This window comes from Melozone crissalis, unplaced genomic scaffold, assembly GCF_028551555.1.
Source record: "Melozone crissalis strain CALT ecotype California unplaced genomic scaffold, PUWL_Pcris_2 ptg000061l_1, whole genome shotgun sequence".
NCBI classification, from domain to species: domain Eukaryota; kingdom Metazoa; phylum Chordata; class Aves; order Passeriformes; family Passerellidae; genus Melozone; species Melozone crissalis.
In genome coordinates, this window is record NW_026535839.1 from 20,390,079 (window position 1) to 20,417,416 (window position 27,338).

At 39.1% G+C, this 27,338-nt stretch overlaps 2 long non-coding RNA genes across 2 annotated transcripts; both read left to right on the forward strand.

Moving 5' to 3' along the window:
- The first annotated feature begins 14,089 nt into the window (after nt 1-14,089).
- On the forward strand, nt 14,090-18,605 carry LOC128944835 (uncharacterized). Its single transcript, XR_008483826.1, has 3 exons — nt 14,090-14,182; nt 15,870-16,010; nt 18,559-18,605. It is a non-coding gene; the product is annotated as an uncharacterized LOC128944835 (long non-coding RNA).
- On the forward strand, nt 18,601-24,313 carry LOC128944834 (uncharacterized). Its single transcript, XR_008483825.1, has 3 exons — nt 18,601-18,656; nt 22,320-22,432; nt 24,258-24,313. It is a non-coding gene; the product is annotated as an uncharacterized LOC128944834 (long non-coding RNA).
- The last annotated feature ends 3,025 nt before the right edge of the window (nt 24,314-27,338 follow it).

A 27,338-nucleotide genomic window follows, 5' to 3' on the forward strand; every position in this document is an offset into this window, starting at 1 on the left:
TTTCTCAACAACCTGAGGGGCTGGAATGGTGCTCTTTGCTTGAACTAAAGCCAAAATGTTTGTTTTTAGCTGTTGAAACATTTAGAGATATAAATAACACAATAGTTTTTGTAAAAGAGATAAATTTTGCACTGGAAAAAGTGGCATTTGTGAAAGCTGCATTTTAATTTAGTACTGCAGTTCAGCATCTCTGAAGAGAAGATAGCTTTGCTGTAATTCATAACTAAAAGCCGCCAGGTGCTTGGTCCTCACCTATTAAACTGCATAAGTGGGTCATTTTAAACAGCATTCATTTTTTTCTGCTGAATTAGTAATCTTGATTCAAATTAAATGTATCTTTCACTGTTTTCTGAATTGAGCTGAGTCAGAGTCATTGTCAAACTTGAGACAGTATAAATTTTGGAGAAATTTTGTGATTTTTTCTGGATTTGAATGGTTAAACTTTTCAGTTATTTCTGTCAGTAGAGGTGATATGAGTTTTAATAATCAAATTGTGATTAGCACGATGGAAAGAGAAAGAATAAAGGCATGTAAAATTTGAAAAAACACTTAATCCACTGTGAAACACAACTATAAAGGGAAAAACTTTAATATATGTTGCTTTGTATGCACAATGCTCTATCCTCCTTTGCTGTTGTAGGTTTTTTCCTCACTATTATCAGTACTAAGTGTTATAAGTACTATTATAAGTACTAGTGTTACATTTTGCAGTTGGAACTTTAGTTTTGCCTGAAATCTACATCCTTAAACAACTCTTTAAGCTGACCCTTGAAGCAGCCCACGAGGGTGTTAATCTCTGAGCAGAGCTCAAAAAGGCCTTAAGGAATTATCTGAATATCCACTGAAATGAAGGCGACACAGCATCTTCAGAGTGCTTGGACGTGCAGATGCTGTGCCATACATGGCACAAGCAAAGCACACAGCTGAAGTGGTGTGTATGGAGGGACAAGAAGTGACTGAGGAGCTCTGTGGTGAATTCGGAAAGGCTGAGAATCCTTTAAAAACAGAAACAGCCTCTGGGACTCCACTGGCTGGCAGTGTTTAGAAGGAAGACATCCAGTCAGGTGCAGTGACAGAAAGGAGTGTCCATTCCTGCTCTCTGAAATGAGGAAGGTGTCTTAGTTTTTAATGATACTTTCTGATCAGATGGAACTTAATTACAATTTTTTCAGTTGGATGAATGAAAGAGAATTATTTTACAGGCTCATTTTTAATTGTCCTAGGAGAGGTGCCCAGCTTTCACTGATGCCAAGGCCTGCCTTTCCATCTTTTCATCTGCTTAAGAAGATGAAAGGTCAGTGCTAGGCTACAGGAAAATATTCTGGAAGTAGTAAAAGATGACAATAAGAAGTGACGAAGTGAAGGGAGACGGCCCATCTTAATTGATCAGCATCGAACTCCAATTTATTGATCCAACATGCACATTTTTATAACCGTGTTAATTAAGTTCATACATATTGCAAAACCCGAGCTCATCATTGGCTACAGATTACACAGCAACCCCTCCTCTTGTTTTCAATACCTGTGGTTTGTTATTGAGACCAAAACTTGTGTTTCTCATCCTGTTATTAACTGTTCTCAAGGCCTCCATGTTTGTCACTGCTTTCCCATCACTACCCAAGGACAAGGTATTTACTTGTTATTAAAAACAAGCCTGAGAACTTTGCTGTTTACAGCTGCCTTTTACTTTTCAATCAGCTGTATATTTTCATGGCCTTTTTTCCTTCAAGCCATGTCTGAGCAAAATTCTCCAACAAAGAAACGGATTAATTTCTTCTCATGGAGAATCATAGAAGCCACTTGATTTTCAGTGATGGGAAACTGCAGTTTTACTTGAAAATTGTTCCTGCCAAACTGCAGAATTTCAACAGCCTTCTTAGATAAATGTGACTGCCTTTGGTGCAGACAGAATAACATCTCAATGAATGATAAATAGATGCCTCTACATTTTCTATCTGCCCACAATCCCAGGAGCCTCCTGTGTGGAGAAAAGGGGCTGTGAAACAGGCCCTTGCTCCTCCCTCTCAGTTGCTTGTATATAAAAAAGCCAGATACATGATAATAAGAGTGAGCTTTCTGTCAACAGATGTTTATGAATTTCGCTTCTAAACCCTCAGGGAACGTTTGTGGGAATGTTGTATAGAAATCATCTCAATGCTGGGTTAATAGTTGGTTTGAAAAAAGTGCTCTTTCCAATGTGAAACAAGGGCTCATATTTGTGTTGCTTGTGCAATAACTCCAGATGCTCTTTAAGAGCTTAATGCTTTTTTTGTGCAGGAATTAAGTTCCCCCATCACACAAAAGAAAAGGGAAATTAGATTGCTCCAACTTCTCTGAGCAACCTCACTTGCATATTCCTCAGCAACTTCAGTGACTGAAAGCTCTGAAGCTCCCTTATACTCTGGAGGATTCTTCATAGAATCCTTCTCCCCAGAATTATGCTTGTGGGCGGTAAAAATCAGTAGTTTCACACATATTGTAAATGTTTTTTCAGGATTGCTTGAAGTGCATAGAGGAGGAAACTTTTGAAGGAATCTATACCTGCCCTCAGTCTTTTGTGTCCTCAGGAGGAGGGAGCAGGGCATAAGATAAGATCCCTCTAGTCAGGCTGAAGCGAGGCATATAGTTGAAAAGCGACATTTGATTTAAATGTTTGCCTTAGCAGTGGCTCTAGATTTGCCTCCACTCAAAATCCAAGGGTTGCCATTTAAATGGAACTATGCTATTTCTCTGAGTTCTCAGTTTTCTTTAACCTTCTCTCTTGGTATTTTTGCAACTTCATTTTTCTGCCTGAAGACCTGACAAATACATAATGCTTCTGGCTCTGTAAAATACAAAACAAAGCAGTGATGTTAAATTCCCATTTTTAACCCTCAAGCAAACTCTGGTTGCTCTGCAATACTTTCAGAATGACTCAGCATTGAAACATATACTTGGAGAGGGAAGGGTGGTTTCTGTGGGTTTGTTATGGTTTGGTTTTAGTCTGATTGCTTGTCTTGTGAACAGCCTCATTACTTGTATGGCTTGGTTTCTTCCTTCTTATTCAGTGCTGCAAAAGTAGGTGCAAAAGCTTTGATTTCTGCAGCATCCAGCACCTGAAGGACCCTCCCTATATCTCTGATCCATAACAGCTCTTTCTTATGCTCCACATGATTTCTTTTCCTCTCTGCTTGTACAGAACTTTTTGTACCTCTCTATTACTTCCCTAATTCTCCTATTGTAAACTCAGTTAAGTGTGACGGTTGCAGTTTGTGTGAGAGGTGAGGAACAAAACTGAAATTGTGTTAGCTAATAAATATGCCATGACAGCAAGTTTCTCATTTTAGTCCTTGAATTAACATTTTCTTCAGCAGAGTAACTGATGTGATAAAATACAGGATATGTTAAATTATCAAAAAGAGGTTATTAAACACTGTGACAAAACTGGCCCACACAAGGTTTCATTTGTCAAGCTTTGAGTGTGTCTGTACTCTTAAGGTATCATTTAAATAGACAAGCTGCTCAGTTCCTTGCTATTAGACCTGAAACTTTGTCTGCATTATGTCAAGTTTGAAGCGCTTGTGCACAGTGTCTAAAACCATAAAAGTTTGGGTTCATTTACGCTGCAAGAGAATCTCCATGAAAAAGGCTCAGGTTGGTAATAGGCTGAAGGATGAGAGGAGCAGTCGTATGCTAACATCATGAATAACTTACTATTGTCCCTTTTTGGTTTTTTTTCTGCAGTAACATGCAGTGATAATTCTGGTCTTTTCAGGACAGGGTCTGGGCCAACGTGGCAAAGAGTTTGAAGTGCCTTATTGCCATAGTGGACAGGCTGCTTGAAAAGGACAACATCAGCAACATCAAAGAGGGTGAAAATGAGCCTTCAGCAGAAGATTGCAAGGTGTTGCATACAGGCGGTAAGCAACCTCCCCTAATTTTTTTTTTTTTAGTCATTGACAAGAGTAAAGAAAAATTTGCACAGCTACAGAAAAGTCATCTAGAGAAGACTCCATAGTATCTTTGATGAGAGTGCTAATGGCAAGGTTTACACATTTGTGGGAGGTTATTTATCAAAGTACAGCTTTAATGTGTGCTCAGACTGCTTGCCATGTGCAGTTGTTTGTGCTAGAGTGTAAACCTTTTGAAACTACAGTCTTTTCTTTTTGTAGGCTGATGTAATTTAATTTACTCTAGATTTTACTTGCGTGTAGTATTTTGAGGAAAAAAAAAATTGGACTGTGTCTTACCCCATAGAAAATTTGTAAGGAAAGGTGAACATTCTGAATCAGTGTCATTCTCCTGCAAATGCTTCTGCTTTTCTGAGGTGATATACTGAGTTTTATTTTCTGATTTGATAAAATTCATGTTTACCTGGATATACCTGTCAGCCTGTGTCAAAAGGTCAAATGGAATAATTCAGTGGGATGATGTAAAGAAAATTTTGTGACAAGGGTCCTTGTCACCTTCTGATCTTCTCCTTCTCATCTTCTGATCTTCTTCTGATCTTCTCCTATGATTCATGTTTGCATTCTTGATGCATAGATTATATCTGCTTAATAAGTCTAATGGGATTTTCTAGTCTGAAAGTGTGTTGCAATAAATGAAACAGATCCTTAGTGATGGTGGTAGTAGTCCTAATGGAAGGACATCAGAGCCAACCTTTGTGCCACTCTTTGGCTAAATAAATCAACTCCCCATACAAAACAACAAACCAACACAACTGCTTTATTTTGTACAGTTTTGTATAGTTTCAATTTTCTTTTTTTTCATTGTGCATTTTATCCTGTGTCTTCCCTTACATGTTCTCCACGGAATTTAATTACATCATTTTATATAAAGACTTTTAAAGTTATCAGTACTCACTTGTAATTTATTTCTTACACAACAAGAATTAAAATCACTTTTAAAGTTTTATGTCATTTGTGTAGTACTGGTGAGATCTGTGAATTCTGGTTGTAGTATTGATTTTTAATGCAGCTGTAACATCTGCATTTTACCAGTGTGAGAGGTTTATGCTGGAGTCCTGGCATCCTTGTTTTCAGTGCAAGATGTGTTGGACTTGATTTTGTGTGATTTGTTCAGAGAGCAGCTTATTCCTTATCTGTTTGGTTCTCTAAGTTTCTGTCTACCAGGCATGTAATGTTAGACAGGAGGGTGATATAATCTCTGCTCTCTAGTGAAGGCTTGCAGGTGAAAAATATCAACACAGCTTTCTACACCTTTCCCGCCTTCCTCAGAGAAAGTACAAATATTCAACAGCTAGGTAGGTGTAGTTTTGAACTTGGGAGAATCCTTAGATGGTGGGCCTTTTACAGACTTTTACAGACTTTTCCCTAATTTCCTTCACTCTCTTCAACCCCCTGAGTATCTCCTCTGCTATACGCCGTGTTATGGATTTAACCAGCACAGGCAAATGAAATATTGGTTACAACTTTTAGGTCACAAGCCAAAAACAAAAAAGGAAAAAGCAAAGTTGCATCATTTAAAGTACTGTAATAAGGCAGCCATCAAGTCATCAAGTAGAATGAAAGGTAGCTCTTGCTTAGCAATAATGATAATAGTGATGGTTAGAAAATTTTAGATGAGCTTCATCCAGCTGAGAGGTTGTCTTCTGGAGCTGGTGGGCCAAAGACACAAAAAATATCCAACTGCTATGATGCTGGAATAAATCCTTGCTTTTTTCTTCATTTCAGAGCCATCCCTATTTCTCTTGAATAAGTACAGGTGTCCTTCAGTGAGAGCAGTGCTTTTGTTGAGCTGTCCTGAAAGTTCTCTAACACTCCCTCGCATGAGAGCTGCAGAGATCTGTGGGGCAAACTGCTGTGTTTTCATGTCCTTTTTGAGTAAGACATCGTTTTAGGAATGCCTTGGACAGTTTATAGGACTTTCAAGGTCACATAGAGATGGAGACGTTTTAAAATTGCTTTCTTTTATAGGACTAACTTGAAAGATGGAGCTTTCCGAAGAGCTTTCCAGGTGTGTGCCAAAGTTGGTTCCCTAATGATTTTCAAAACTTTGGGGCCAGAATTTTTCATGCTTGACTTCTCTATGAGAGTGTGGGTGTAGATGTTTGTTTTTCTCTGCATCTCCCTCTCTGAAATTTAACGTGAAACCCTAAGGCTGCACTGTGAAGCAACTACACAGAGGTTGAGATTCCAAGTTTACAGTTACAAATTTGGCTTTAATTCTGCTTCATTTTAAACTTGAAGCCTGATTATGAGTTCACAGCATTTTCCTAGATACAAAATCACACTGTGTACGCCCATAGATACATTTCTAAAATAACAGACTTTTGCACTACTTAAAATTCACAAACGTGACATAAATGAAAAGCTTGCCACATCTTGCTTATATATTATACATAATTTGAGCATATTTGAGCATAATGTATTTCATTAATACTGCAAATATATGGCACAGGTTGATCTTTAAGTCTGAAACTGCTTTAGTTGATACTCAGAGAAATTGGGCTGCTTTTGTAAGAAAAAGAATGCAGAGTTTTGAACAAAATAATAACAAATAAGCCTTGAAGTATGAGATTAAATTTTTGCTTATTTAGTGAACCTGACTGGTTTTTTGTAGCATATAGCAATGAAAGACCTTTCAAAAAATGCACATCTGTTCATTTTAGATGATAGAAAATATTATGACAATATTTTGATGCAATAGCATTTTCATATAAATTTAGATATTGTTGTAACATATATTCAGAGTTTCCTAAAGTAGGTTGATATTTGCAGTCTCAGTGACTATGGCATTGTGTGGTCTTACTCTCTTTTTTCAAACAAGTTTATATTTGTTGTTTGGAATCTTTGTAATTGGAGATACTGGAGCACTTTTTTTTGCTGTACTCTGCCTTTCAATGTGAATTATACCTTCCTTAGCCTTAACTTTTCATGCAGTCTGACCTTTGAGTGTATTCTAAAGACTGAATTTGAGTTACAGTTACCAAGGTAACATGCTATGGTTTCATCAGTCGCAGGATTATGAATCCTCTGCAGGATAAATCAGGAAGAGTAGAAGGATTTTTAAGGAGAGGGCTTTTTTGTTGTTCTTCTGACTCTAGTCTGGTTTGCCTTGGAGAAATATGTGACAACATTAAATTCTTTTCACTTTTGCCTTTTCGCTTTCCGTGAGAGTTGTGATGTGAAAGCCTGTCCTGCAGCATTAGAGGTGCCAGTGGAACACAGCGTTGGCTCTGGTGCTGGCACAGCCCCGACAGATGTCTGTGCTTGGCTGCTGCATGTGGCTGCTGTTTCTGTCTGCTGCTCGTGCCTCCTGTCAGAGCTCCCACCCAGCCGTTCCCTCGCTGCCTCTGCGTGAGGACTCCCCCATTTGATACACACAGGATCCACCTAGCATCACAAACAATTTGAGTTGCCAGTGTGATTGCACCTGGATTTTGCCTTTAAGTGAATTATGGAATCATGAGCTCCGTGAACTGGCCCTTGATAACCTTCAGCATAGGTTTGCAAAGAGCACCTGGGGAACATTGCCACATTTCCTAGCTGGAATTACAGGAGACCTCTGTTCATACTCACATTGCTACAGACATATGTGGGTTTATTTTTCTTGTATTATCTCATACCTGTTGGGGACTATATAAGTTTAGATTCAAAATTTCGGACTTTCATTGCCCTGGGGATGGGGACTACATCTTTCGTTGCATCCCTTCCAATGCAGGCTGGTAGAAGTGGGAAATAAAGCTATGTTCTGTGGGAAATAAAGCCGTGCTCTAGTTTTATTGGAATCTTCAGAAAAGCTTTTATTATAAAATATTGTTTAGTCATGAAGATGAAAAATTTTTCTGTGGTCTGTGTCCTTGAGCAGCAGACATAATTTATTTAGAGCAGTCACATGTGAAAAGCTTTCTCTTTCCTTCCTCTTCCTCACATTTTTCCTTCCTTTTCTTTGAAGCTTGTATTTACAAAAGTTTTACTTATGCTTTTTTTTCCCCTTTTCCCCTCTCTTCTGTGTCATCCTTTTCTTTTTGATAGGATCCTTATCTGGGCTGAATGTAGCCCAGGAATACAAGACAATCCCCTTCAGCAGTACTTTCTCTAAGTACTTTGGCTAAAAACAGAAGCTGAAAAATATGTAAGGGAAAGACTGTTTAACTGAATCAACAAACTAAAACAAGATATAAGAATATTTAGTTGCACAGCATTCACAGAACCTTCCTATGCTTAAAGTGTATTAGATTTTCTTAGCTTTGTCTTTTATTACCTTTGTCCTCTCTTTCTGTTTTCACTCTGACTAAGCATGCTGAGATGCTCATGTAGGTATTATTGGATGGTTTTGGGTTTAGCTATTAATCCATGTGACAGTGGAGAAAATCTTGGATGGTTGCAGTGGAATAATAAATCCCAAGAATTCCAAATTTCTGGACACCCAAACTGTGCAAAGCAAACTGCTACCTTCAAGTGCAGGAACACCAGGAAATCTTATTCAGGTTTTTATTGTTCCTGCAAGAACTGCTGCAGCATTATGAGTACAAAGCCTCCTCCTTTTTCAAAGAGCTTAGCCCTCAGCTGCAGTTCAGCTGAGCTCCAAGAGCTGCGTGGCAAAATAAAGAAATAAGGCACTGACCTTTTTATGGTGCAAAGTTGAATATGTGCAATCTTCTGTCTTTTTAAACCTCCCTTTAAAAAAAAAAAAAAACATTAATTCAAAGACTGTTCCTTTCCTAAGTCAGTAAAATCAAATTCTGGGTTAATTATTTCATGCTGATTTTAGGGATTTACTGCTGCTGTGTTGGTTGGTTGGTTTGATTTGCCTGCCTTTTTCATTAAAACAGAGTTTGTCTAATGATCACTTTGTGACATAAAGACAACTCATTTATGTTTTTTTACCTCTAAATATTTCAATTCTGTCATGGAATATTTTTATGATCAGGTAGCGAGTGATTAATTTAAGTGAAACGTTACCTCGTGGGTATCTGCTGTTACATTTATACGTCACATTTATATTTGTATTTCTTACATTTGTGTGGCTGTAGTGCCCCCCTTTGCTTTAAGGGCACAACATTATGCATTCTTCTGCTTTTTCTTTAAGGTTTGGTTTTTTAACTTCATACCATTCAAGTTTTGAAGTGACTTAAAGCAATTTATGGATTTTAGGTGGCACAAATAGCAGTGACAAAATTGGCTTTTTTAATCTGTTGCTAGGGCTAAAGGAGATAGGAGTACTATGCTGAAGCATCCTTTTTGGTTACCAGCATATTTTAATGAGCATTTCAGTGGGCCTGACTTTGAAAAGACCAGAAGCTTGCTTTTCTGCCAAAGTTTATAAAATTTAACATGTGGTTTGACATATTGCAACTTGGATATGAGCACGCAGAACTGACTAGCTGGGTGCTAAGCAGGTCATTTGCCTGCACAGCCTGTTGATTACAGGAACATGGGGCTGAAGGGCGTTTTCCAGTAACCAAAGGGCAAATCCTGTCACAGACTGAGCTGCCATCACTCTCTTGGCAATGAACATGGAATATTTACTCAGTGCTTTGTGGAACATGCACTTTTGTTTTAATCTCATTCTAACTGCATAGCGGTGGTACTGTCCTTTTAGTTTCATCCTTTAATTTTTTAATTTAATATGTTTGGTTTTCATGCCTTGTTTTAGTTTCCCGTGGCTGACTAGCTCTATTTTTGTGCTGAGTTTCTTTGCTTTATCCGGAGACTCTGACAGTTCTTCTGGATGCTAAGTGTTCCAAACTGACAGGCTGCCCATGTCATTTTAGCAACCTGACAGTCATCCCGGAGTCTCCTTGTCGCTTCTGTTCTTGCTTCTAATCTCCTTTTTTTAGATGGTCACTCATTCAGTTAATTCTGCACCCCTTCTTCAAACAATTTTCCGCTGTGATTTTAATTTAAAAGAAAGTTGAGATCCGAAGGCTCAATGTGTGTGAGTCCATGAATGTGTTAAAAGCAATAATTTGTATTATTCCTTTCCTGAAGTGATTCTACAAAGGTATTCTGAAAAATATCTTATTCTAAAATGTATACAGTATGATTTACTGAGTCACTCTAAGAGAACTCTTAGACTTTAGACTTTGAGCTTACTTTGCTGCTGATGCTTTTATTGGCATATGTATATTGCTTAAATTAATAAAGGATTGTAATTTGACTGAGACTTTAGATTGCCTGATCTGTCTACACTGGCTTCCAGTACATTACACTTTTTTGTCTACCTTATTTCTAAACTCGTCTGTGTTTTGCAGCAGCCTCTGGTTGTTCTTTTGCTTTTATTCCCTGGAATAAACACCACAGTTAGTTCTTGTTATTTTCTCCTCAGGAAGAGGGGAAATCAAGTTGCTGCTCAGTCTTTTTCATCAGCTTAAGGAGATTAAATCTTGGTAGCTCTGCGCTGCAAGCTCTCCATTTTTCCAGCAGCCTCTCTAAAACGTGTACACCAGCATTTGGCACACAGCGTGTCATCACTCTGTTAGCCAATGACATGTATAAAATCACCTGGAGCTTGTGCCTGGGGGTGGCTCATGGTCTGTTTTGTCAGGATGACACTCGCTTCAGAACTGCTTTTTTCCAGGGAATGCTTCCTCAGTCTGTGTTACTTACTCATGGTTAAATATGTATGACTGTGGTAAAACTCATGTTGTCTGACCACAAAGTTAACAAAGAGCTCATCCGATTCTCTGTGCATGCTCTGTCCTTGTTCCCCTTTCCTGCTCCTTGCTTTCTCTAATTTCTCCCAGCTTTCAAAGCTCTCTGCAGTCTTCTTGGCTGCAGTTTTATTAATTTGTGTGTTTTTCTGGAGCTCAGCCAAATTGACTGGCAACAGGCAGCTGTCTTCTGCCTCAAGAACTTCCTCAGTTCTAATGAGGTTTTACTGGCCTGACTCAGAATGTTACCTGAAACAACACGCTGCTGTCTTGCACCTAATTACAACAGATTTTAATTATCATTGATTCTTAATTACACTGACCTACAGAAAATATGAGCCAATTATAGACTGTTGCATTGTCAGTTGCATTCCCAACTTTTATATAGATTCTTCTAGAGTGTTGATTTCCCTCATTTCAAACTATACAATCAAACTGAGATGTAGATTCTGAAGGAGGGGGATTTATTTATTTGTTTTTATTATTTGCTCAACTTAGGGGTAGGCAAAGCCATATGCAACTACAAGGCAGGTCTGATTTTATTAAATCATATAAAATTCAGGAGTAGCTGGGATTATTGGGCAAGTTTGTGTAAGGTGTTCCAATTCTCCTCCCTTCCTAGTTATCACTGTTTCATTTGTAATGTATTAAGGAATCACATTTTTCAATCATTTCATGAGTGTTTTTTTTAATATGCCTAGCGTGTATTTTCATAGAGAAAAACATGTTTCAAAATACTCTGCATCTCTCTGATAGAAATAGCTAAAATGAGTTCAAAATGTCTAAATGTTTAAAGAGAACAACATAGAATCTAAAAAAAAAGGAATATGGTCTGAAGCTTTTTATATTTCCAGCCTGTAGATTAAGTAGGTGATACCCTTCCAGATACCTATTTGTTATTGTGTTTTACCCTCCAGCACCCACCTTTTCTTAAATATTTGGTTATTCTCTCTGGTTTTGCATTTTTGATGCTATTTCATTTCTTACATAGCCAGTTCTGAGTCCTGAAAGGAGACTCCATCGCCACTGTATTAATCTCTGTGTGCTAAATGAGGTTTTATGTGTTTCCCTGTGTACTCTGTTTGTGACACTTGAATACCAGTTTTACAGGGATGCTGGGACTGTTGGAAAAGGCCATTGTTTCAGAGTGCAGTTGGATTCAGGCCAGGGATTTAACCCCATTCCCAGTGGTAAGATGGAATCCTGCTTATAAGTATGTTCTCCAGTGGCATTTGTGGTCCCACAGTGGTCTGGGGAGAGCTGCAGGGGTTGTTTTAAAGGGAAGGGTGATGTGCACAGCTGCTCCTGCCATCCTTCCTAGTGAAGAAGGGTTTTTCACTGCGAGTTTTCCAGTCTGGAGCAGATGACCTGTCGTGTTGTAGGTGACTGGTACGAGCAGCTGTACCCGCAGGTGGTCACGCTGAAGGCCTGCATGGCAGAGGTGGTGACCAGGGCCAAGCAGTCCATGGCCTTTGTCCTGCTCCAGGAACTTGCCTGTGGCTTGCCCCAGTGCCTGATGCTGACCCTGAGGAGAGACATCGTCTTCAGCCAAGCAGTAGGTTGTCTTGTGTCGCTCACTTCCTTCTCTTGCTCTAATTATAAGCATACTCTTCATGCCAGTGTTTGTGGGTTTCTTTCTCATTGTTTTTTTTTTTTTTCCCTTACAATTTGATACAGCTTTTTCATTTATTTTCCATTATATTCACCTAAATAATTTATAATGTGGTAAGAAATTAAATAGGAAGTAGAAATCCATGGTACTGGCTAGGCAGCATCCAAGCCAGGGAGATTTTTTTCTCCTGGTCACCTTGGAAATAGGGAGAAGATAATTTGTTTTCAGTTTGTGGCAGTGTTTTAAGTGTTTAAATACTATTAGCATGTCTTTCCTTAGAACTGTCTTTTCTTGGCAAATAACTGAAGCTCTTTATGTCTTCTCCTGTATATCATGTTTTTTTCAGATAGATTTTTTTCTAAACATTTCACTTAATTTCTCTCTTAAGTTGGCAGCTGCCTAGGAGATTCAGTTACATTAGATGTTGAACCACTTTCAAATCCATCAGAATTCACATGTTTAATTCACAGTCTTGCATGTTTGAAGCCTGACAAGTGAGGTTCTGGTCTTATTTATGTCAGTGTAAATAACACACAATGATACAAAACAAATTAAGCTTATCTAATATACCTTAACAGAATATTTCACTACTTTATACACCCCCAAAAAACCCATCAAAATACATTATTATGAAATCATGTACTTAGTCACTAAACAGAAATACCTATGCTGATTTCTCAAATATGTAGGTGCTACCTCTGTTGTGTATAATGATGGCAAGCCTCATTTTAACTGTTTGTCTTGTAACAGTTGAAATGTCTTGTATCTGTTTGTCTTGTAACACTCTTGCACATGTTTTAATTATCTTTACAACTCGCTGGATTGGTCTGTGGTTTTGCAATCAAATTGCACACAGGTTTACATGATCAAGGATTTTTACAACAGCTTCACACTGTTGGATTGCTGGTGCAGTATGAAGGACTCCTTAGCACATACAGTAAGTATTGCTCTTGGACAAAGTTCCTTATGTTCCCTGCCCAGAAGTTACCCAGGAAGTTCTTATTTTAACCTCAGCAAGCCTCTTATTTGGCTTGCTGAATCAAATCTTGTCCTTACAAGACAGTAGACTTGCACATAATAGCACAGCTGAAGTCATTGACACTGTGTTGTTAATTCTGCAGCAAAAGTTATTAATCTGTTTCATTCTGAGTTCCTCAGAGAACACGGCCTGCTTATTGTTCCATGCAGACCTGACCCAAAATAGCAGGTTTATAAAACTAATGCAAACGGAAGATTTAAACACTTACTGCTTTTATCAGCCTCGGCCCTGATCCCCAGTGCTGATAATGTGAAGATAGCCTGAAAACAGTTTCATAGTTTGTTACACATGCCATTATTTGATATGCATTAAAAAGGAAATTTGGAGGGAGAAATTGCCTTATGTTTCAAACTTTGAACTAGATCTATTGGAATCATTCCCTGAATCAGAGATTTTGACTAAAGTAGAGGAATTTAGCATTTGTGCAGCTTTATTATGCAGTTGCTCATTTGGAGATAGCTGTCTTCTCCATTTTACATGATGCTTGTTTTTATTCTCAAAACCTTTGTCCTCCATCAGCAGGAAAGCCTTTTGAAAACTTTCAGAATAGACAAAAATGGCTTTTCTGAGGTTATTTTATGTCTATATAGAGCAGGCTGATTTTCAGAATTGCTTAATACTCATGGTTACCATTTAGGGCACAGAATTGTCAGCAGTTCAAGAAATGAGTCTGGTTTTATGTAGGTTACTGTAATGTGGATTTAGAACTGTGATTTTTAGATGCACAGACTGGAAAATATATTGCTTTGCCCTGACCTATACAGTGACTGATCTGCCAACTCTGTTAATAGTCTCTTTAATCTTTTCATGTAGGTGAAGAAGCAGGGATGCTCGAAGACATGGCTGTGGGCATTTCAGATTTGCAGAAAGTAATGTTTAGAGTAATTGAAGCCAAGTCAGAAGATTTTTTGCCTATTATAAGTGGAAGGCGGTAAGAACTTTGTTTCTTGGAGCCCAGGAAACTGAGCTGCAGTTTTAATCTGTAGCCCATGAAACCCGTCTAATGGTTTTCTTGTTGCTGAGTTCTGTTTTATTGAAAGTGCATTGTTTTACTTTTTAGAAGGTGAGTTAGTAGGGATTCTAAAAGCCAGTAGGCTCTGGGTTACTCTCCTGATAAAAAGCTGAAGTTCCAGTTACTAATACAGATTAATCTGAGCAGCGTCTGTGTTGTGCAGAGCTGCTGGTGCATTATTCACACATGGATACTGAACCCTGGACAAGTGACAAGGCCATTGTTTACAAATGTGGTCTCTAACTGAGAAACTTTGCTTTTGAATGTCCTGAATTTGTATTTCAGCATGAGAAATGAAACTGCAGTTCCAAGAGTTAGGCCTTGATTGTTTTTAAGATGGAAACCAAAAAACTCCGATGCCACTTAGTATTAAAAACTTAGTAGTCACTTTTAAAAATGGAAGCCTTTTTTAGCTGCTGAAAATCACACAGGACATAGGCAGTCTCAGAAATCCTTGCACAAAATCACTTATCCTTTATGAATCTCACGTGAGTACTGCTGAATGTCAGGACATAAACTGCAATACTCCGTTTATTTTGGCTATTTGAGGGTTAACAAGATTGGAATGGATTTTTCATCTTTATTATTATTCTAGTCTGAAGCTCCAAATAGTTTTATTTTGCAAAAATCACTTCCTTAATAGTATCATTGCTCTTAAGATGACTGTAAATTAAATTCAGCTAAAAGCAGGAACTTTTAGAAAATATATGTTTCCTCTGAAGGGGGCTTTCACCACTGATTTACTTAATTAATCTGGATGATTCACTCTCATCATATGGGCTTTCTGAGAAGGGATTGAATAAATAACAGGAAGGCTGGAATATGATAGGCAATACATTGGGAATAATTAAAATTAAAAAAAATTTAAAAATAAAATCTACAAGGTTTATGTGGAGGAGTGCCATTCCTCTTAGAGCTGTGATAAGACTGCTCCTATCAAACAGCATTGGAAGTGAACCGTAAAAAGAAAAGATGAAAAGGTGAAAATCTAGTTATTTTCTAATAATTTTTTTAGAAACCCTCCATTTTTATTTTGGTTGTTATATGGTATGGCTCAATAAATGAGAGTGAAAGACTGTAGAAATGCAAGACAGAAAAATCAAACTACAAATTCTTATCTTGAAGAGTCAGCATATTTACTTGTAATTGTTTTTTCTAGGAAAGTGCTTAAACCTGACATTCTGTGTGCACAAACAAATCAATCCAAAGTGTGTGGCACTGTCTAGCAGTGCACTGATCATCTGGTGTGGGTGGTAGACACCAGCCACCCAGGGGAGGTGAAATTCTGTTCAGGAGCTCACATGCTTTTATTAGAGGCCATTCTTTTATTAGAGGCGCTTTTGGAACATTCTTTACAGAATCACAGAATATTTTGAGTTAGAAGGGACCCATATGCATCATCAAGTGCAACTCCTGGCCTTGCACAGGGCTTCCCAAGAATCACACCCCGTGCCTGAGAGTTCAGATGCTTCTTGAACTCTGTGAGGCTTGGTGCTGTGACACTTCCCAGGGGAGCCAGTTCAACCTGCTCAACCATTCTCTGGCTGAAGAAACTTTTCCTGACATTCAAGAACCCCATCCTCACTCTTGTTTTCATTGTTCCTAGTGAACATTACATTATAGAGGTCCAGCTCCCAGCAAAGATGTTTGAGCTGCTGCCACAAGAGATTAAAGAGGGAAAGCTGCTTCGCATGTATCCAGTGCTCTTTAATGTTGGAATCAATGAGCAGCAAACACTGGCAGAGAGGTAAGGAAAAGTCACGTTGCATTTTCTGTCCAAGTACTCCATGCTGGTACAGGCTATCTCTCAGGATTAGAAACAAATCTTCTTTGTTATTTGCTCTTAGACAATCTCACATTGACTCAGTGTGTATTTTCAAAGGTATTAAAGGAAATAAACACAAGCTATGAAGCAATGTAGAACAGTGAAAAAGTCCAGATGAAGATAAGATCATAAGCAGGGCTCCGTTTCACAGAGTTGGTGCCATGTTTCTCTTGGATACAGGTGCAAAATGGATTTCTATTTCAGATGCAGAATTTTGGTTGTATGCAGTACTCTGAAATTCTCACACAAGTTTGAAAATTCAAAATTCTTACATCTTGAAGATGGGTTTGAAGAGACCAAACAAGTGATAAGCTAGAGAAATTAGTACTCCTCTGCAACAGATTGCTGGAAACTAATTAATTAGTATAATAATAGTCATGGATTCACCAACGTATTAATTTTCTCTTCCAAGAGAAGGGTATCTGTCAGTCATGTTAAATTACCACATTTGTGCAGGGCTAAAACTGCAAAGTAGAAGTCAAGATGTCAATACAGACAGCTACTTTGTTAAAACTTCTTTTCTTTTAGCTGCTTTTATTAACAGAGCGTCCAAAATACCTAATGCTTATCTTGAGGTTGCATTTGCTCTAAGCCAAAAGCTTATAGCAAAGCTGTAGCTGGAGTAATGGAGGGAGACAGTGAAAATCCTTAACCTGGGTAATAGGCAAGAAGTTAAACACCACAGGATTTTATCTCCTGTTCACTGTAGACAGCCAAGTAAACCCAGTCTTTTAAAGAAGTCTACTAAAGAATGTCATCAGGTAGCTTTGTGAATGTTTATAGGACACTTCTCCAAGTTGAGTGGTGGTATGTGAGAAAATTTAGGCAGAAAGTTGAAATGGGAGACATAGACTGAATCTAAAGACAGTAAAATCTGGCATTTTACTGTGAAAGAGCTGGATAGCTGGTTAGAGAACTTGGAAACTTCTTGAAAATGAAAATAGGTTATTCTGATGACATAAAGAGAAAAGTGCTGAGAGGAGTGACGTGGCCAAACTCATAATGTGCAAAACCAACAAAATCAGTCATGACAGTTCTGAGTGGGACACTCAAAAAATAAGAGGTAAGACATGATGTGGTAAGCAAGAAGCAGGCTGGTGGGAGCTTACACGAGTGAGATAGGCAGGAAGGACTGAGTTATGAATAGTCTGAGGAAAAATTTGACAACATTTAGAAATAGCCTGATTACCTGGGGGCTTGTAGAGGAGTTGGTATGAAAAGATGCCTGGCTTGCAAGTGAAGTGGCAGGAAGTGTTGTTCCCAGTGGTCATTTTACATTGTGTGCAAAGAAAGCCATAGGAGAAAACAAAATAACTGCATATTTATAAATATGGATATGTACTAATATCTGCCAAGAAAATAAGTTCAATGCAGAAGCAGCTTTAATGCATGCAGTTACAGTCTGCTTTTGTCTTAATTCAAAATGCTGCTTAACTCCTAAAGTTGTACATTTGTTTTTGAGACTGAAAACACCACACACGATTTATGGCTAAAAACATGGAGGGGTTTGTGGGATAAAGAACCTGAGAATATAAAAACACTTTCGTGGCAAATTTCTAGGAAATGTTACTGTATTAGAAAAAAAATCTTTTAATTTGTTTTTTGATAGAATACACTTGAGAATGTTTCCGATTTAAAAGAAATGTTCTCATGTGACAGTGCAGCAATGGCTACTAAGGAAGTAGTTACATCTTCTCCCTGTGGCCTGTTGAAATATTTGCTTCCCTTGTTCCCAATTTAGCAGCATATTTGGTATCTTCTGATCTGTGTCCCCTTCTCTCTGAGTTTCTCACTTATCTGCCCATGCCTCTCTTCCTGTACTCCTCCATTCCCTTTTCAAATCTATTCTGAAGATGAATTTCAAAACTTTGGCCCTAATTGTCATGGGGACATTCGTGTCTTTACAATCATATCTCCTGTAGTACCGTGAGATTTAGTTTCTTGGCATGTGAAATGTGGCTGTTGTAGAAATCTTGGTCTCAGAGAGAAAGATATTTGTTTTTATAGCTACAGTTATTTTGTAGATAAGCTTCTCTTCCATCTTGTGTCACTTCCATATTATCCAGCTCTTACAGAAATTGGTATGCTTAAGCAGTAGCAGCACTAAGAGATGGAGAGTTGGTGTTCTCTGCCTGTGGTACCCAATTTTTGGAATTGGAATTCCCCCAAAGTGCCTTTCCATTTATTCACGATTTGTGAGGGGAAAAGAATAAGTGCCTTATTGCATGTTTGTAAATAGATTGCTTTGTTAATAAAGTTTTGGAAGAAGTATGCATCAGCGATGATCTCATTTCCAAAAATTAATTCCAAAGCATACAAGAACTTAACTACTGCATGTTTGACAAAATCTAATGCATTTAGCACCAAAGTTATTTCTTTATGCAAAGAAATAACTATGAAGGATAATTTATCTTTTGTTGTTGTTTGTGGGTTTTGGGTTTTTTTCATAATTTATTGTGTATTTTCATAGGTTTGGAGATACCACTTTGCAGGAAAACATTAACCAGGAAAACTTAGAGCTTCTCAAAGAATATTACAAGTTATTTACAGAAAAAATGCCTCCTGATTGTGAGTACAAAATAATGCAATGTCCAAATCGGTTTGAAAAGCTTTGAGTAGGTAGAAGGTTATAAGACAGTAATATTAGCAGAATCCCATAACTTGTTCCATAAATTTAAACATTTTGTACCTGTACATGACCCTGCTGGTCTCAGGAGTGATTTCAGGCCTTGTGCCACAGCAGAAACTACAGAGAAAATGAAACAGAGGAATGATGAACTGAACAGCTATTTTAAGTTATTAAAATAATAAGTTTGTTAATATTTCATGTAGAGGACAGTCTGTACCTACTGTATTTTTACATAAATACTTGGTGGGCAATTTCATCAGCTTCAGTCATACCCTCTGTTCTTATTCTGAAAATATGTTGAGGTTTGGTGAACCATGGAGAAATCTGCAGATCAAATACAAGCAATGAGCCACATCATCATTATATGAACGACAAGGTTTCATTGGAATAGGCCCTGTATTCCACTTCTGTAGAACTTCTGTATTATAAACATAAGCATTACTATGCTGTTACTCTGATTGCCAGAAGCAAGGACTGAAGAAAACATCTGCATCAATCGAATCCTGTTAGTTTTAATGCCCAAACTATAGTCCCAAATGTGGGAGATTTAACTGCCTGATGTTTAAATGCTATGTAAAACTTTAATACATCACATGCGTATGTATACATGTTTATCTCTTATATCAGGATGATTTTAATTTGTTAATCATTTTGACAGAAACAAAAGCCCTTCCTAAATGATGGGCAGGATGCCCATCCATCCCCCCACAGACCTAGTATTTATTTCCAGGATGTCTACAGAGAAACTCATACAATAAGTTGGGTGATTAATTGAGGGGAATCTTGCTAAGAAAACATCCTCGAAAAACTAACCTCATGCAGGTTAGGACTAAGGTAGATCTGCTACCTCATAAATGGATTTTATTTTATAAAAGCAAAAATTTGCATGCAGACAGTATTGGCTACTTTTCATTAACACAATTTAAACTTGTACTGCCTTCCTGAAGGATTATTAGTGAGCCACACAGTTCCTGGACTTCTTTCAGACTGTGAAGGCTTTTGAGAACTAATTGTGTCTAGTTCATCGTGTATTTTCTGGTTATTATAACTTTCTTGCTTTTTTTCTTTACCTTTAAGAACTCAGTCTCTTCTTTATACAATTTTTTGTGGAACATAAAGCATCTTTTGGTTCCACTGCCCTTCCCAGTAGCTCCCTGCCAGTATACAGAGTCAGTCTTTTGCCTTGGAGAAATGTGCCTTTTAAACCAGCCCCCTGGGAAAAAAGGGAAGCTCTCAAACTTGTTCATTTGTGGCAGGACTTAATCCCACTCCTGTTCCCCCTCGTCTGGAAGACAAACCTCCATACAAGGCTGGCAGCAACCCTGGTGCTGGGGCCACGTGAGAGGCATTCAATATTGATGGCTTTTTGATGGTTTTGTCCCACCTATCCAGATAATTTCCTATAATGCCAAATCTGTGCTACAAAATCAATGCAGGACTGTGTTCCCAAAGCTGTCAGTTCCAAACAGTGCTCAAAAAGCCCAACAGAATTTGAGCATTTGCAGCCCTATTTGCCAGGCTGTTGGATCCACCCTTGGCAGCCTCCCTGGCCTGCTGCCTCATTCATATATTCCCTTTCAAAGAATTCAATTTCCCACTCCCTGAAAGGTATTGCCACCTTCGCTGTTAGTTTTCCTCTTGTGTCTGTATTTCTCCTTGGCAATAATAGTCTTGCTTGTAACTAAGCATCCACTGACTTTCTGTCTTTAGGATGAACATACACTTCGTCATTTACCCATTTGTTAACTTCTTAAATTCTTTTAGCAGAAACTGAAAATAAGAGCATGTTTCCAGCAAGGTTCCTACCAAAAATGCTGACCAAATATAGCTCAAAATGGTACTGCTTTTATAGAAATACTAAGACAGTAAGGGTCCAAAAACGTAAGATAGTTGTTTAGTAGTACGTAAGTACCTGAAAACAAAAAGGCTGTTTGGTATTTCCAGGCTTCTCCCCCTTATCAGCCTGATTTGGTGGTTTGGTACTGTGGGGGACCCAAGGAGTTTAGGCCATTGATCATTTCCAGTCAAGGTGCAACCCCTTTGGCAGTACTGTGAATTAGGAGACTCTTGCTGTACCTGTGCTGAAGTCATCCCTCTGAGATGTCACGTTTTCTGCTGTGACCCAAAGGAAAGCTACTGGGAGCAATAGAATGTTTAGTGATACATTTGCATCATCTCAAAGCATCTTTGCCATTTTGTGCTCTCTGTTTTAAAGAAACAGATGCACCCATAAGTGTAATAGTCTAGCAGAGTGTGATGTGGTTTTATGTGCTCTACATTATCTAATGTACAATCAGAGCTTGTGATACAGAGGTAAAACAATCCACATTAAAATTATTGCAAAACAGATTCTGGATGTATGTTTTCCTCCCTTTTTCTTTTTTTCTTGTTTGTTTGTGAGTTTTTTTAGACAGCACAGTATGACTGGAGCAACTTAGTTCTTTTTGAATAGATTTAAAGTACTTCTTACTATGAATCATGGATAAGGGAAACTACAGAATTTATTAGATGTAAAAGGTAAAAGCCTGTTGATGAGAGGGATCATTCCAACTTGGATCACGTTAGGAGAATGGATATTGACCTTCATTAATACTTCCCTCATTTTTTTTCTTCCAATTGAGGATAAGTTTTTGGGCTTGGGTTTAGGGCTTGGGTTGTGGGGTTTTTTCCCCTCACTGGATGGATAATTTACTTTCTCTGCTTGAAGAAATCCATTGATCAATTTAGTTTCACTTTGTTCCACTTGATTCTGGCCCCTTTATTTGGTGATAACTATGATTTAAATTCTTTTTACTTTGCCACCATGAGAAGAAATAATTTCAAAAAACAGATTCTGCATGTTTTTATTGATTTTCAGAACTAGCAAGGATAAATGCAACATTAGAAAAATCCCTCCTCTATATACATATGAAACAGAGGGGGAAATTAAATTGCCTACTCTTGAATTTTTGCTGGAGATGTAGGATAAATTAAACTTCAACTTAAATTCCATACCCAGAACAAGCAGGTAAATTTTTGGATTTTAAGAAAACTTGAAATTATTTTCTACTTCAAAATAAAGCCCCACTTAATTTCAGGAGAAATATACTTTGTTACTTTTTAGAGGGGATACTAAGTGCTGTTTAACCCTTATCTTACATTATAGAAAAATCTAAGGCATATTTTAAAACAAAAACTAGATGTTTGAATTTGAAAACAAAACCCTAATTTTTTACTTTAATTTTAAAAAATAATCATCCCATCAAAGCAGGTTGTAATACACTCAGTTTTTTTTTTATTTTTCTGATTTCTTTTGAATGTCTGTAATAGCTGATGAACAGAACTACAGCAGAGATTTGGTTTTGTTTTTCACCATCCATTTATAAGATAAAGGTTGAAGATACTTCAAATTTCCACGTGAAGATCTTAGGGAGGACAAGGCAATACTCAAAAGACATAAGGTTTGCTTATTCCTTAAATATTTAGCTGGTAATTTCTATCCTGTGTTCCAAAACAAGGCTGTAAATAATAGACCTGTTCTTTACCATGAGCATTCTTTAGTCGGGACAATCATATGACCAACCTTATCAAAATGAGCAACTTTTTTCGTCCTTTTTTCCCAGGTTTACCACATTTTCAAGAACAAAATGATTTAAAGGGATTGCTAGAAAGTCTTCATCAAAATATCCAGGCCAAAAAGAGAAAGAATGTAGAAATCATGTGGCTGGCTGCAACGGTGAGCTCTCTTGTTTCAAAAAAATTGATGAACTAACCATAAACTCATTTTCATAAGCTTGCTGACTTTGTAACTGCAATGGATTTTAAGGAAATGACTGGAAAACTCACTGGTTAAAGGAGGCAGATGTGCTGTAATAGTTTTTTGCAGACAATTTCTTTTTCTCACTTTTTAAACTGGTAGAACCTGCTAGAATTTGAGTGATTTGTTTGATATCCATTCTTTGATAATATAAAATTACTCAAAATAATTTTTTAGTGTCCTTGAGGTATGATGTGGGACATGATTGCTTGGTTCCCTTACTTTAACTTTCTGAAATGTGTATTTCTGGTCCTAGTGATCTACACACTGTTATTCTATATTCCATTTATTTATTGAAAAAGATGTAAGAAGAAAACTTTGTCAGTGCAGTAGCTGTGCAATATCACTTTTTTATTGCAGTGGAAGTACAAGATTCCACATATGAGCCCATCACTCATCCAGAATAATTACCTGGGATTTTTTTACTTTATTTTATAAATGATTTTTTAATATTTTAAAATTTTTTTAGGACTCATTCACATCGAATAGCCCCAATGAATCGGGGGCTTCCAAAGATACTAGTGCAAAGAGAATTAATCTCTTCAATGAAACAGTTCTTTCACATAATTATTTAAGCAGATTATCATATAGTACTTGTTTTAAATCCCAGTGCAACTGTTCAAATTTTTAAACAGATTTAACTTTTAAAATTTTCAATTATATGATGGAAGAAACACTCATAGGTTCTCCTTCACTATCCTGTACCTCTTTGGATTCTAAGTAAGATTCCCTTAATTGGTTCCCTAAATTAAACTTTTGAGATTGTCCTCACCATGGTATCACAAAGAACTTAAAGGCTCTAAGTATTTTTTGATTTTTATAGAATTTAATAGTATTTATTGTTTAATAGAATTTCTAAGAATGCAATTAGCATTAGATGAAGAAACACTTATTTGCTGGACTGACACTGGTCATGTTTCAGTTCATGTTCCAGTTCATCCTGCGAGCTCTCCCATGATAGCCAATGCGGGAAGTTTCTTTTTGTGATTCCTGCTGTAGTTTATTGCCTTGCTGCATTCTCACAAACATTTTGAGGTTTTGTACCATTACACCTGTGATTCCCCAGGGATAGGTGTAAGCAAAGTATTACCTTTTCTCAGGACAGGTTATATCTGGGAAATGGTAGATTTGGGCACAGAAGCTCTCCTTCAATTTTTCTTTTTCTAGTAAAATATCATTTGAAACCATAGTATAAACTAATGGAATGATACAACCACAGATTGATTCCTAAGAGGAAGAATCATCCTCCAAAATGTCATGTTTCCTTTATGTGTTATAACTTTTTCAAAGTATAAGTGAAAGTAGACAATCCATGGCAGCAATTTGTTAAACTTTATTAATTGTGAGCCATACATTGAACAGTTCACCTGTTGAAAATAAAAACTATGTAAGTTAGATGTGTCTGACTCCATACCTTCACAAGAAGTTAGTCTGCTACATTCATGTTTGTGAGTTAAGACTCACCATATCTTCATTCATCAGATATTCAGACAATTTAGCTTTCATTGAACAGGACAGCTGCTGCATTCAGTGAGGAAACGGTGAAGGAACTGTTTCTTTTATAGTTATGAAAGTCCCATGTCAAATTCAGGAATTCAGTGTACTGGTACTAACTTCCAGAAGGTGTTTTCTTCTTGAGAAGTGCTGTAGCTGTCTGGAAGCCCTCGCTGGGCTTGCAGAGCTGTAGGGCTGCGCAGCCTGGTAGGAAGGAAGGGCTGACCTGTGGGGCCTGCCCGTGTTTCAGATTTGCCGCAAGCTGAACGGAGTGCGCTTCACCTGCTGCAAGAGTGCCAAAGACAGGACATCCATGTCAGTGACGCTGGAGCAGTGCTCCATCCTGAGGGACAGGCACCAGCTGCACAAAGACTTCTTCATCCGGGCGCTGGATTGCATGAGGAGGTACGTGGGGCTCCATGGAACTCTGAGCCAGGCCAGGGCTGCCAGCGAACAGGGCCTGAGGCTGGTTCTGAGGGCCCAGCAGAGCCTGAGGCAGGTTCTGAGTGCCCAGCAGAGCCCAGGGCCACGGGCACACAGGGTCTGAGGCTGGTTCTGAGTGCCCAGCAGAGCCTGAGGCTGGTTCTGAGTGCCCAGCAGAGCCCAGGGCCACGGGCACACAGGGTCTGAGGCTGGTTCTGAGTGCCCAGCAGAGCCCAGGCTGGTTTTGAGTGCCCAGCAGAGCCCAGGCTGGTTCTGAGTGCCCAGCAGAGCCCAGGGCCACGGGCACACAGGGTCTGAGGCTGGTTCTGAGTGCCCAGCAGAGCCCAGGCCTGCCTGCACAGGGTCTGAGGCTGGTTCTGAGTGCCCAGCAGAGCCCAGGCTGGTGCTGAGTGCCCAGCAGAGCCCAGGGCCACGGGCACACAGGGTCTGAGGCTGGTTCTGAGGGCCCAGCAGAGCCCAGGCTGGTGCTGAGTGCCCAGCAGAGCCCAGGCTGGTTCTGAGTGCCCAGGGCCACGGGCACACAGGGTCTGAGGCTGGTTCTGAGTGCCCAGCAGAGCCCAGACTGGTGCTGAGTGCCCAGCAGAGCCCAGGGCCACGGGCACACAGGGTCTGAGGCTGGTTCTGAGCGCCCAGCAGAGCCCAGGCTGGTGCTGAGTGCCCAGCAGAGCCCAGGCTGGTTCTGAGTGCCCAGGGCCACGGGCACACAGGGTCTGAGGCTGGTTCTGAGTGCCCAGCAGAGCCCAGACTGGTGCTGAGTGCCCAGCAGAGCCCAGGGCCACGGGCACACAGGGTCTGAGGCTGGTTCTGAGTGCCCAGCAGAGCCCAGACTGGTGCTGAGTGCCCAGCAGAGCCCAGGGCCACGGGCACACAGGGTCTGAGGCTGGTTCTGAGCGCCCAGCAGAGCCCAGGCTGGTGCTGAGTGCCCAGCAGAGCCCAGGCTGGTTCTGAGTGCCCAGGGCCACGGGCACACAGGGTCTGAGGCTGGTTCTGAGTGCCCAGCAGAGCCCAGACTGGTGCTGAGTGCCCAGCAGAGCCCAGGGCCACGGGCACACAGGGTCTGAGGCTGGTTCTGAGTGCCCAGCAGAGCCCAGGCCTGCCTGCACAGGGTCTGAGGCTGGTTCTGAGTGCCCAGCAGAGCCCAGGCTGGTTCTGAGTGCCCAGCAGAGCCCAGGCCTGCCTGCACAGGATCTGAGGCTGGTTCTGAGTGCCCAGCAGAGCCCAGGCCTGCCTGCACAGGGTCTGAGGCTGGTTCTGAGTGCCCAGCAGAGCCCAGGCTGGTTCTGAGTGCCCAGCAGAGCCCAGGCCTGCCTGCACAGGGTCTGAGGCTGGTTCTGAGTGCCCAGCAGAGCCCAGGCCTGCCTGCACAGGGTCTGAGGCTGGTTCTGAGTGCCCAGCAGAGCCCAGGCCTGCCTGCACAGGGTCTGAGGCTGGTTCTGAGTGCCCAGCAGAGCCCAGGCCTGCCTGAGCAGCAGCCTGACTGCTGCTGGGTCACCTCAGGGCAGGCTCTTTGCAGCGGTGTGTTTTATCTGTCATTAACAGTTTGTGAGACAGATATGTGAAATCTTGCAAGGGTCAGCTCACCGAGTGTAGAATATGAGCAGTAGTCTGAGCAGCAGTTGCTTTTAAAAAAAGTTATCTTTCAATTTTGAGGGTATTTTAAAAACCATTTGCGCAGTCATTAAATTTTTTGTTCGACATCTACACAAACACTGAGAAAGCAAAAGAAAAATTTGTTACGCATGGCAATTCTTACTAGTCACGTTATTGAAAAGAAACATCCAAGTAGGTTTGGACTGGTGGTGTTTGCCACTAATACCTGATGAAATCTTTACTGTGCTTTAGAAGAAGTGAATTAAAACATGTTTTATTCTAAATTGCAACTATGCAGAAATTGAGGCTGATATTATCAGGAATGTGTAATTAAAAGATGTAAAGATTTTTCATTACCTGAGTCTTTGATGAATAAAAAAACCTTCTTGAGCAAACAAATGTCAATCATAAAATTAATCCACATGCTAGATTATCTAAAGAAACTGTCATCATTGGTTTTAATGAGCTTAATCATATAGTTTTAATCATATAGTAACAGTTCTAATCACATTGTCAAGAGGAGTTTTAAAATGTGTATCCCCGACACTAGAATAACATATAACAAAGGTCACTGCAAAACTAATAGAAAATATTTTGGTCAGCCTGCAAAGAAGTAACTGAATCATATCTTGGACTTTTCTTAAACACAAATTGTTTGTATGGTGGCTTTATAAAGATCCTAATAAGTAAACAAGCATGTTTACGGTCTGTAATGGGTAATTCTGGACCTTCATATTTATTATTGCCAGAATAGGTGCTTAATGTGTAGATTAATACTGTAGGTTTGCCCACATAAACCCTTTGTCCTTTGGCAAAGATAGCTGCTCTGAAGAGAAAAGGTAATTTTATAAAGAGTAAATGAGCTGAGATGGCTTAGCTGTAGGTTTAGTTGACAAGTGCTACTAATGCAGTGAGATGTGGTGTGTTGAACTGAGCTGTATTGTTTTGGATGTATTGCACCTTGCATAAATCCCTCAGTCTCTGTAGTGATTCAGTGAGTGAATGAGTTTTGTGCAGTCTTTCATAACTACATATTTTATCATTAATGAATTCTGAGTTTTCTGTGTTAAATTTTGTTTTTTGGCATTTCAAATGCTTTTTTTTTTTTTTCTGGTATGTCTCCAATAAATACAAAAGTATGTAAACTACAGTAAGTTACCAGACAGGAAAATAATTTAATTACATAAAATCGCCATAATGTTAGAATAGCTTTGAGTAGAGTAGGAGATTGGAAAATTTTCACAGACATAAATATAATTTTAAAAAACCTGAACTTGTTAGTAAAAAAATGTAGTAG